Source organism: Pristiophorus japonicus, chromosome 15 (genome assembly GCF_044704955.1).
Source record: "Pristiophorus japonicus isolate sPriJap1 chromosome 15, sPriJap1.hap1, whole genome shotgun sequence".
Lineage (NCBI taxonomy): Eukaryota > Metazoa > Chordata > Chondrichthyes > Pristiophoridae > Pristiophorus > Pristiophorus japonicus.
In genome coordinates, this window is record NC_091991.1 from 91836503 (window position 1) to 91845077 (window position 8575).

An 8575-nucleotide genomic window follows, 5' to 3' on the forward strand; every position below is an offset into this window, starting at 1 on the left:
TTGGTAGTGAGCACCATGTTAATTCACTATGCCGTATCTAAGCTAGCATGTGACACCTCTCTGTATGGAGTTGGGCAGTGATCTCTCATGTACTACATAGTGAGGAGGAGAGACCAAAGATATAACGAGCATGGTGGATAGAGGTGTACCGATGGATGCGGTGTATTTAGATTTCCAAAAGTCATTCAATAAGATGCCACACAAAAGGTTACTGCAGAAGATAAAGGTACGCGGAGTCAGAGGAAATGTATTAGCATGGATCGAGAATTGGCTGGCTAACAGAAAGCAGAGAGTCGGGATAAATGTGTTATTTTCGGGTTGGAAATCGGTGGTTAGTGGTGTGCCACAGGGATCAGTGCTGGGACCACAACTGTTTACAATATACATAGATGACCTGGAAGAGGGGACAGAGTGTAGTGTAACAAAATTTGCAGATGACACAAAGATTAGTGGGAAAGCGGGTTGTGTAGAGGACACAGAGAGGCTGCAAAGAGATTTAGATAGGTTAAGCGAATGGGCTAAGGTTTGGCAGATGGAATACAATGTTGGAAAATGTGAGGTCATCCACCTTGGGGAAAAAAAACAGTAAAGGGAATATTATTTGAATTGGGAGAAATTACAACATGCTGCGGTGCAGAGGGACCTGGGGGTCCTTGTGCATGAATCCCAAAAAGTTAGTTTGTAAGTGCAGCAGGGAATCAGGAAGGCGAATGGAATGTTGGCCTTCATTGCGAGAGGGATGGAATATAAAAGCAGGGAGGTCCTGCTGCAACTGTACAGGGTATTGGTGAGGCCGCACCTGGAGTACTGCGTGGAGTTTTGATCACCTTACTTGGAGGGAGTACAGAGACGATTCACTCGGCTGATTCCGGAGATGAGGGGGTTACCTTATGATGATAGATTGAGTAGACTGGGTCTTTACTCGTTGGAGTTCAGAAGGATGAGGGGTGATTTTATAGAAACATTTAAAATAATGAAATAATGAAAGGGATAGACAAGATAGAGGCAGAGAGGTTGTTTCCACTGGTCGGGGAGACTAGAACTAGGGGGCACAGCCTCAAAATACGGGAGCCAATTTAAAACCAAGTTGAGAAGGAATTTCTTCTCCCAGAGGGTTGTGAATCTGTGGAATTCTCTGCCCAAGGAAGCAGTTGAGGCTAGCTCATTGAATGTATTCAAATCACAGATAAATAGATTTTTAACCAATAAGGGAATTAAGGGTTACGGGGAGCGGGCGGGTAAGTGGAGCTGAGTCCACGGCCAGACCAGCCATGAGGGGCTAGATGGCCTACTCCTGTTCCTAATTCTTATGTTCTTTTGTCCTTATGTTCTTATGTAACCTTCGCTGCACTCCCTTAATAGTAAGAACGTCCTTCCTCAGATTAGGAGACCAAAACTGAACACACTATTACAGGTGAAGTCTCACCAAGGCCCTGTATAACTGCAGTAAGACCTCCCTGCTCCTATACTCAAATCCCCTAGCTATGAAGGTCAACATACCATTTGCCTTCTTCACCGCCTGCTGTACCTGCATGCCAACTTTCAGTGACTGATGAACCATGACACCCAGGTCTCGTTGCACCTCACCTTTTCCTAATCTGCCGCTATTCAGATAATATTCTGCCTTTGTGTTTTTGCCCCCAAAGTGGATAACCTCACATTTATCCACATTATACTGCATCTGCCATGCATTTGCCCACTCACCTAACCTGTCCAAGTCACCCTGCAACCTCTTAGCGTCCTCCTCACAGCTCACACTGCCACCCAGTTTAGTGTCATCTGCCAACTTGGAGATATTACACTCAATTCCTTCATCCAAATCATTAATGTATATTGTAAAGAGCTGGGGTCCCAGCACTGAGCCCTGCGGCACTCCACTAGTCACTGCCTGCCATTCCAAAAAGGACCCGTTTATCCAGACTCTCTGCTTCCTGTCTGCCAACCAGTTCTCTATCCACGTCAGTATATTACCCCCAATACGATGTGCTTTGATTTTGTACACCAATCTCTTGTGTGGGACCTTGTCAAAAGCCTTTTGAAAGTCCAAATACACCACATCCACTGGTTCTCCCTTGTCCACTCTGCTAGTTACATCCTCAAAAAATTACAGAAGATTCGTCAAGCATGATTTCCCTTTCATAAATCCATGATGACTTGGACTGATCCTGTCACTGCTTTCCAAATGCGCTGCTATTTCATCCTTAATGATTGATTCCAACATTTTCCCCACTAGTAATGTCAGATTAACCAGTCTATAATTACCCGTTTTCTCTCTCCCTCCTTTTTTAAAAAGTGGTGTTACTTAGCTACCCTCCAGTCCATAGGAACTGATACGGAGTCGATAGATTGTTGGAAAATGATCACCAATACATCCACTATTTCTAGGGCCACTTCCTTAAGTACTCTGGGATGCAGACTATCAGGTTCTGGGGATTTATCGACCTTCAATCCCATCAATTTCCCTAACACAATTTCCCGCCTAATAAGGATATCCTTCAGTTCCTCCTTCTCACTAGACCCACTGTCCCCTAGTACATTCGGAAGGTTTTTTGTGTCTTCCTTCGTGAAGACAGAACCAAAGTATTTGTTCAATTGATCTGCCACTTCTTTGTTCCCAATTATAAATTCACCTGAATCCGACTGCAAGGGACCTACATTTTTCTTCACTAATCTTTTTCTCTTCACCTATCTATAGAAGCTTTTGCAGTCAGTTTTTATGGCAAGCTTCCTCTCATACTCTATTTTCCCCCTCTTAATTGCACCCTTAGCCCTCCTCTGCTGAATTCTAAATTTCTCCCAGTCCTCAGGTTTGCTGCTTTTTCTGGCCAATTTATATGCCTCTTCCTTGGATTTAACACTCTTGTTAGCCACAGTTGAGTCACCTTCCCCGTTTTATTTTTACTCCAGACAGGGATGTACAATGGTTGAAGTTCCTCCATGTGATCTTTAAATGTTTGCCATTGCCTATCCACCGTCAACCCTTTAAGTGTCATTTGCCAGTCTATTCTAGCCAATTTACGCCTCGTACCATCGTAGTTACCTTTCCTTAAGTTCAGGACCCTAGTTTCTAAATTAACTGTGTCACTCTCCATCTTAATAAAGAATTCTACCATATTATGGTCACTCTTCCCCAAGGGGCCTCGCACAACAACATTTGCAATTAGTCTCTTCTCATTACACATCACCCAGTCTAGGATGGCCAGCTCTCTAGTTGGTTCCTCGACATATTGGTCTCGAAAACCATCCCTAATACACTCCAGGAAATCCTCCTCCACCGCATTGCTACCAGTTTGGTTAGCCCAATCTATTTGTAGATTAAAGTCGCCCATGATAACTGCTGTACCTTCATTGCACACATCCCTTATTTCTTGTTTGATGCTGTCCCCAACCTCACTACTGCTGTTTGGAGGTCTGTACACAGCTCCCAGTAACGTTTTCTGCCCTTTGGAATTCCGCAGCTCCACCCATACCGATTCCACATCATCCAAGCTAATGTCCCTCCTTACTATTGCATTAATTCCCTCCTTAACCAGCAACACCACCCCGCCTCCTTTTCCTTTCTGTCTATCCTTCCTAAATGTTGACCACCCCTGGATGTTGAGTTCCCAGCCTTGGTCACCCTGGAGCCATGTCTCCGTGATGTCAATTACATCATATCCGTTAACTGCTATCTGCACAGTTAATTCGTTCACCTTATTCCGAATGCTCCTCGCATTGAGGCACAGAGCCTTCAGGCTTGCCTTTTTAACACACTTTGCCCCTTTAGAATTTTGCTGTAATGTGGCCCTTTTTGTTTTTTGCCTTGGGTTTCTCTGCCCTCCACTTTTACTGTTCTCCTTTCTATCTTTTGCTTCTGACTCCATTTTATTTCCCTCTGTCTCCCTGCATCGGTTCCCTCCCCCTGCCATATTAGTTTAACTCCTCCCCAACAGCATTAGCAAACATTCCCCCTAGGACATTGGTTCCGGTCCTGCCCAGGTGCAGACCGTCCTTTGCTGTTGACGGAGATGCTGGTGTTGCTTAAAGGAGCACGTATATTGTTGGTGAAAACTAGAACTGCTCGGTCCTTTGGGAATCCCATCATTCTGTAGGATTGCAGTGCCCTGTCCTGGTGCTGATTATCCATTGGGAAGGAAAGCAAATTATTGGCTCCAAGGTCAATATGTCCTACCTGTGGTGCGGTGCCCAGAACTGATGGCAGTGCTGCAGATAGGGTCTGACCAAGGTTCTGTACAACTGCAGCATAACTCCCTCCTCTTAGTATTCCAGCCACCCTGAGATAAAGGTCAACATTCAATTAATCTTTTTGATGTTGTTGTTCCGTATGATGGGAGAAGCTTATTATGGGATGTCTAGTTTGGCTCTCCATTCCATGGCCTCCTGAGATGCCGAGTGGAGAAATGAGGAGTCTCCCACTACAGATCTCAGTGGGCAGGTTGATGTGAGGTGTTCCAGGGTCTGGGACTCAGGGCCACAGTCACACTTTGGGTGGTCCCTCACCTTCCACGTGTGGAGCAGGTGGTCACAGAGTCCGTGCCCTGTACGGATTGGGTCGAGTATGTCCACTGTCTCCGAGGGAGATAGAGGGCAGGGACCTCTGCTGTGGGTCAGTGATGGGCTGTTGGTTCTTTACGTTGCCTGCGTCCCACGATTCCCTCCATCTGGACGGTGGGTCGATACGACCTGCGTGAATATTGGCTGCTGTTTCCCAGAATAGCCACGCCATTTTAAACTCTTTCGTGGTGGGATTTTCAGGGCTTTGTGAGTGGGAAAATCGATGTTGTTATAAATGTAAACCTGTAACTACCTTGTTTAACCACCAGAGGGCTCATCCCCTGGAGTCCCAAGGAATCCCACAATCCCTTGGGAGCACCTGGTACATAAGAAGACCTCACAGACTGGAGAGGCACTCTGGAGACCTGTATTAAAGGACTACGGTAACACATTACATTGAGCTTACAATATCTGGTCAGATTCTTTATTCAAGACATAACAACTGATGATGAGCTACAAATGACGAACCACATTGCAGCAATGCAGAGAACTGTGGGCATCCTGGAGAAATTTTTTGAGGGAGATGATTGGGAAAGCTTCGTGGAGCGACTCGACCAATACTTTGTGGCCTACGAGCTGGAAGGAGAAGCAAAACGAAGGGCGATTCTCCTCACCATTTGTGGGGCACCAACATATGGCCTCATGAAAAATCTGCTTGCTCCAGTGAAACCCACAGAGAAGTCGTATGATGATTTGTGAATACTGGTCCGGGAGCATCTAAACTTGAAATAAAGCGTTTTGATGGCGAGGTATTGGTTCTACACGTACAAGAGGTCTGAAGGCCAGGAAGTGGCGAGCTTCGTTGCCGAGCTAAGGCGCCTTGCAGAACATTGCGAATTAGAAGGACACTTGGAGCATATGCTCAGGGACTTCTTTGTACTTGGCATTGGCCATGAAGTAATACTTTGCAAACATTTGACTATCGAGACCCCAACCTTGAATAAAGCCATAGCGATAGCCCAGGCGTTCATTGCCACCAGTGCCAATACCAAACAAATCTCTCAGCACACGAGTGCTGCTGCAAGTACTGTGAACAAAGTAATGTTGTTTTCGAATTGTAACTTACAGGGCAGGACTCACATGCCTGCAGCTGCACATCCGCAGATGTCTCAGAGTCCACCATCAAGGGTGGTGACTGCAAGGCCATTAACGCCTTGTTGGCGCTGCCGGGGTGATCATGTAACTAGCAGAGTGGACAAGGGCGAACCAGTGGATGTGTTGTATTTGGACTTTCAAAAGGCTTCTATGTTTCTATGTTTCCATTCATGCTGCTTCAAAGGGTACGTTTGTAAGGGCTGTGGAACAATGGGACACCTCCAACATATGTGCAGGCTAGCCACAAACCTTCTAATCCTGCAAACCACCATGTTGCAGAGGAGGACAGATCCACGGTGGATCACGACGAACCAGAGCATCAGACGAAGGAGGCAGAGGTATACGGGGTGCGCACATTTACCATAAAGTGTCCCCCGATAATGCTGAAGGTTGAATTAAATGAACTCCCGGTGTCAATAGAGCTGGACATGGGCCCGAGCCAGTCCATAATGAGCAAAAAGACTTTTGATAAATTGTGGTGCAGCAAGGCCTCAAGGCCAGTCCTGACTCCCATTCGCACTAAACTGAGAACTTACACAAAGGAACTGATTATGTAATCGGCAGTGCTACTGTAAAGGTCTCCTACGATGGAGCGGTGCACAATTTACCACTCTGGGTGGTACCAGGCGATGGCCCCACGCTGTTCGGCAGGAGCTGGCTGTGAAAGATACGCTGGAACTGGGACGACATCAGAGCGCTCTCGTCCGTTGACGACACTTCATGTGTCCAGATCCTAAACAAGTTCCCCTCGCTGTTCGAACCGGGCATTGGGAAGTCCCAAGGAGCAAAAGTACAGATCCATTTGATTCCGGGGGCGCGACCCATCCATCACAAGGTGAGAGCGGTACCTTACCTAATGAGAATGAGGGTGGAGATCGAGCTGGACCGGCTGCAACGAGAGGGCATAATTTCGCCGATCGAATTCAACGAGCGGGCCAGTCCGATTGTTCCAGTCCTCAAGGAAGACGGCACTATCAGAATCTGTGATGATTACAAAGTAACTATCAATCATTTCTCCCTGCAGGATCAATACCCTCCACCAAAGGCAGACGACCTATTTGCGACGCTGGCGGGAGAAATAACATTCACGAAGCTGGACTTGATCTCGGACTACATGACGCAGGAGCTGGAGGAATCATCAAAGGGCCTCACCTGCATCATCACACACAAAGGTCTCTTCATTTACAACAGATGCCCGTTTGGGATTCAATCAGCCGTGGCGATACTCCAGAGGAACATGGAAAGCTTGCTGAAGTCGGTCCCGCGCACCGTTGTCTTCCAGGACGACATCTTGGTAACAGGTCGGGACACCGTCATGCATCTGCAGAACCTGGAGGAGGTTCTTAGTCGGCTTAATCATGTGGGGCTCAGGTTAAAATGCTCGAAGTGCGTTTTCCTGGTGCCTGAAGTGGAGTTCCTGGGGAGAAGAATCACGGCGGACGGTATCAGGCCCACCGAGTCGAAGACAGAGGCAACCAAGAACACCCCGAGATCACAGAATGTGACGGAGCTGCGGTCATTTCTAGGACTCCTGAACTACTTTGGTAACTTCTTACCGGGTCTCAGCACACTGTTAGAACCCTTGCACTCTTTACTGCGTAAAGGAAATGAATGTGTATGGGGTAAAAGCCAAGAAAATGCCTTTGAGAAAGCTAGAAAACTGTTATACTCAAACAAATTGCTTGTGTTGTATGATCCATGTAAGCGTTTGGTACTAGCATGTGATGTGTCGTCATATGGGGTCGGGTGTGTATTGCAACAAGCTAATGAATCTGGGAAATTGCAACCGGTTGCTTATGCATCCAAAAGTCTGTCTAAGGCTGAGAGAGCCTACAGTATGATCTAAAAGAAGTGTTAGCGTTTTTTTATGGGGTAAAGAAAATGCATCAATATCTGTTCGGGCTCAAATTTGAATTGGAAACCGACCATAAGCCACTTATATCCCTCTTTTCTGAAAGTAAGAGGATAAATACGAATGCATCGGCCCACATCCAGAGATGGGCGCTCACGTTGTCCGCATACAACTACACCATCCGCCACAGGCCAGACACAGAAAACTGTGCTGATGCTCTCAGCAGTCTGCCATTGCCCACCACGGGTGGAGATGGCACAACCCGCAGATTTAGTCATGGTAATGGAAGCATTTGAAAGTGAGCAATCACCTGTTACCGCCCGACAGATTAGAACCTGGATGAGCCAGGACCCCTTACTGTCCCTAGTAAAAAACTATGTGCTCCACGGGAGTTGGTCTAGTGTCCCGTTAGAGATGCAGGAAAAAAAAAACCCATACCAGCGGCGCAAAGATGAAATGTCCATACAGGCAGACTGCCTCCTCTGGAGTAATCGAGTAGTTGTGCCAAAAAAGGGCAGGGACACTTTCATTAGTGACCTCCACAGTACCCACCCAGGCATTGTAATGATGAAAGCGATAGCTAGATCCCACGTGTGGTGGCCCGATATCGATGCAGACTTAGAGTCCTTCATGCACAAATGTAACACATGTTCACATTTAAGCAATACACCCAGGGAGGTGCCACTAAGTTTATGGTCCTGGCCCTCCAAACCGTGTCCATAAAGTGTCCCCCGATAATGCTGAAGGTTGAATTAAATGAACTCCCGGTGTCAATAGAGCTGGACATGGGCCCGAGCCAGTCCATAATGAGCAAAAAGACTTTTGATAAATTGTGGTGCAGCAAGGCCTCAAGGCCAGTCCTGACTCCCATTCGCACTAAACTGAGAACTTACACAAAGGAACTGATTATGTAATCGGCAGTGCTACTGTAAAGGTCTCCTACGATGGAGCGGTGCACAATATGCAGGCCCGTTCTTGGGAAACATGTTCCTTGTGGTTGTAGATGCGTACTCCAAATGGATTGAATATGAGATAATGTCGGCAAGCACGTCCGCTGCCACCACTGAAAGCCTG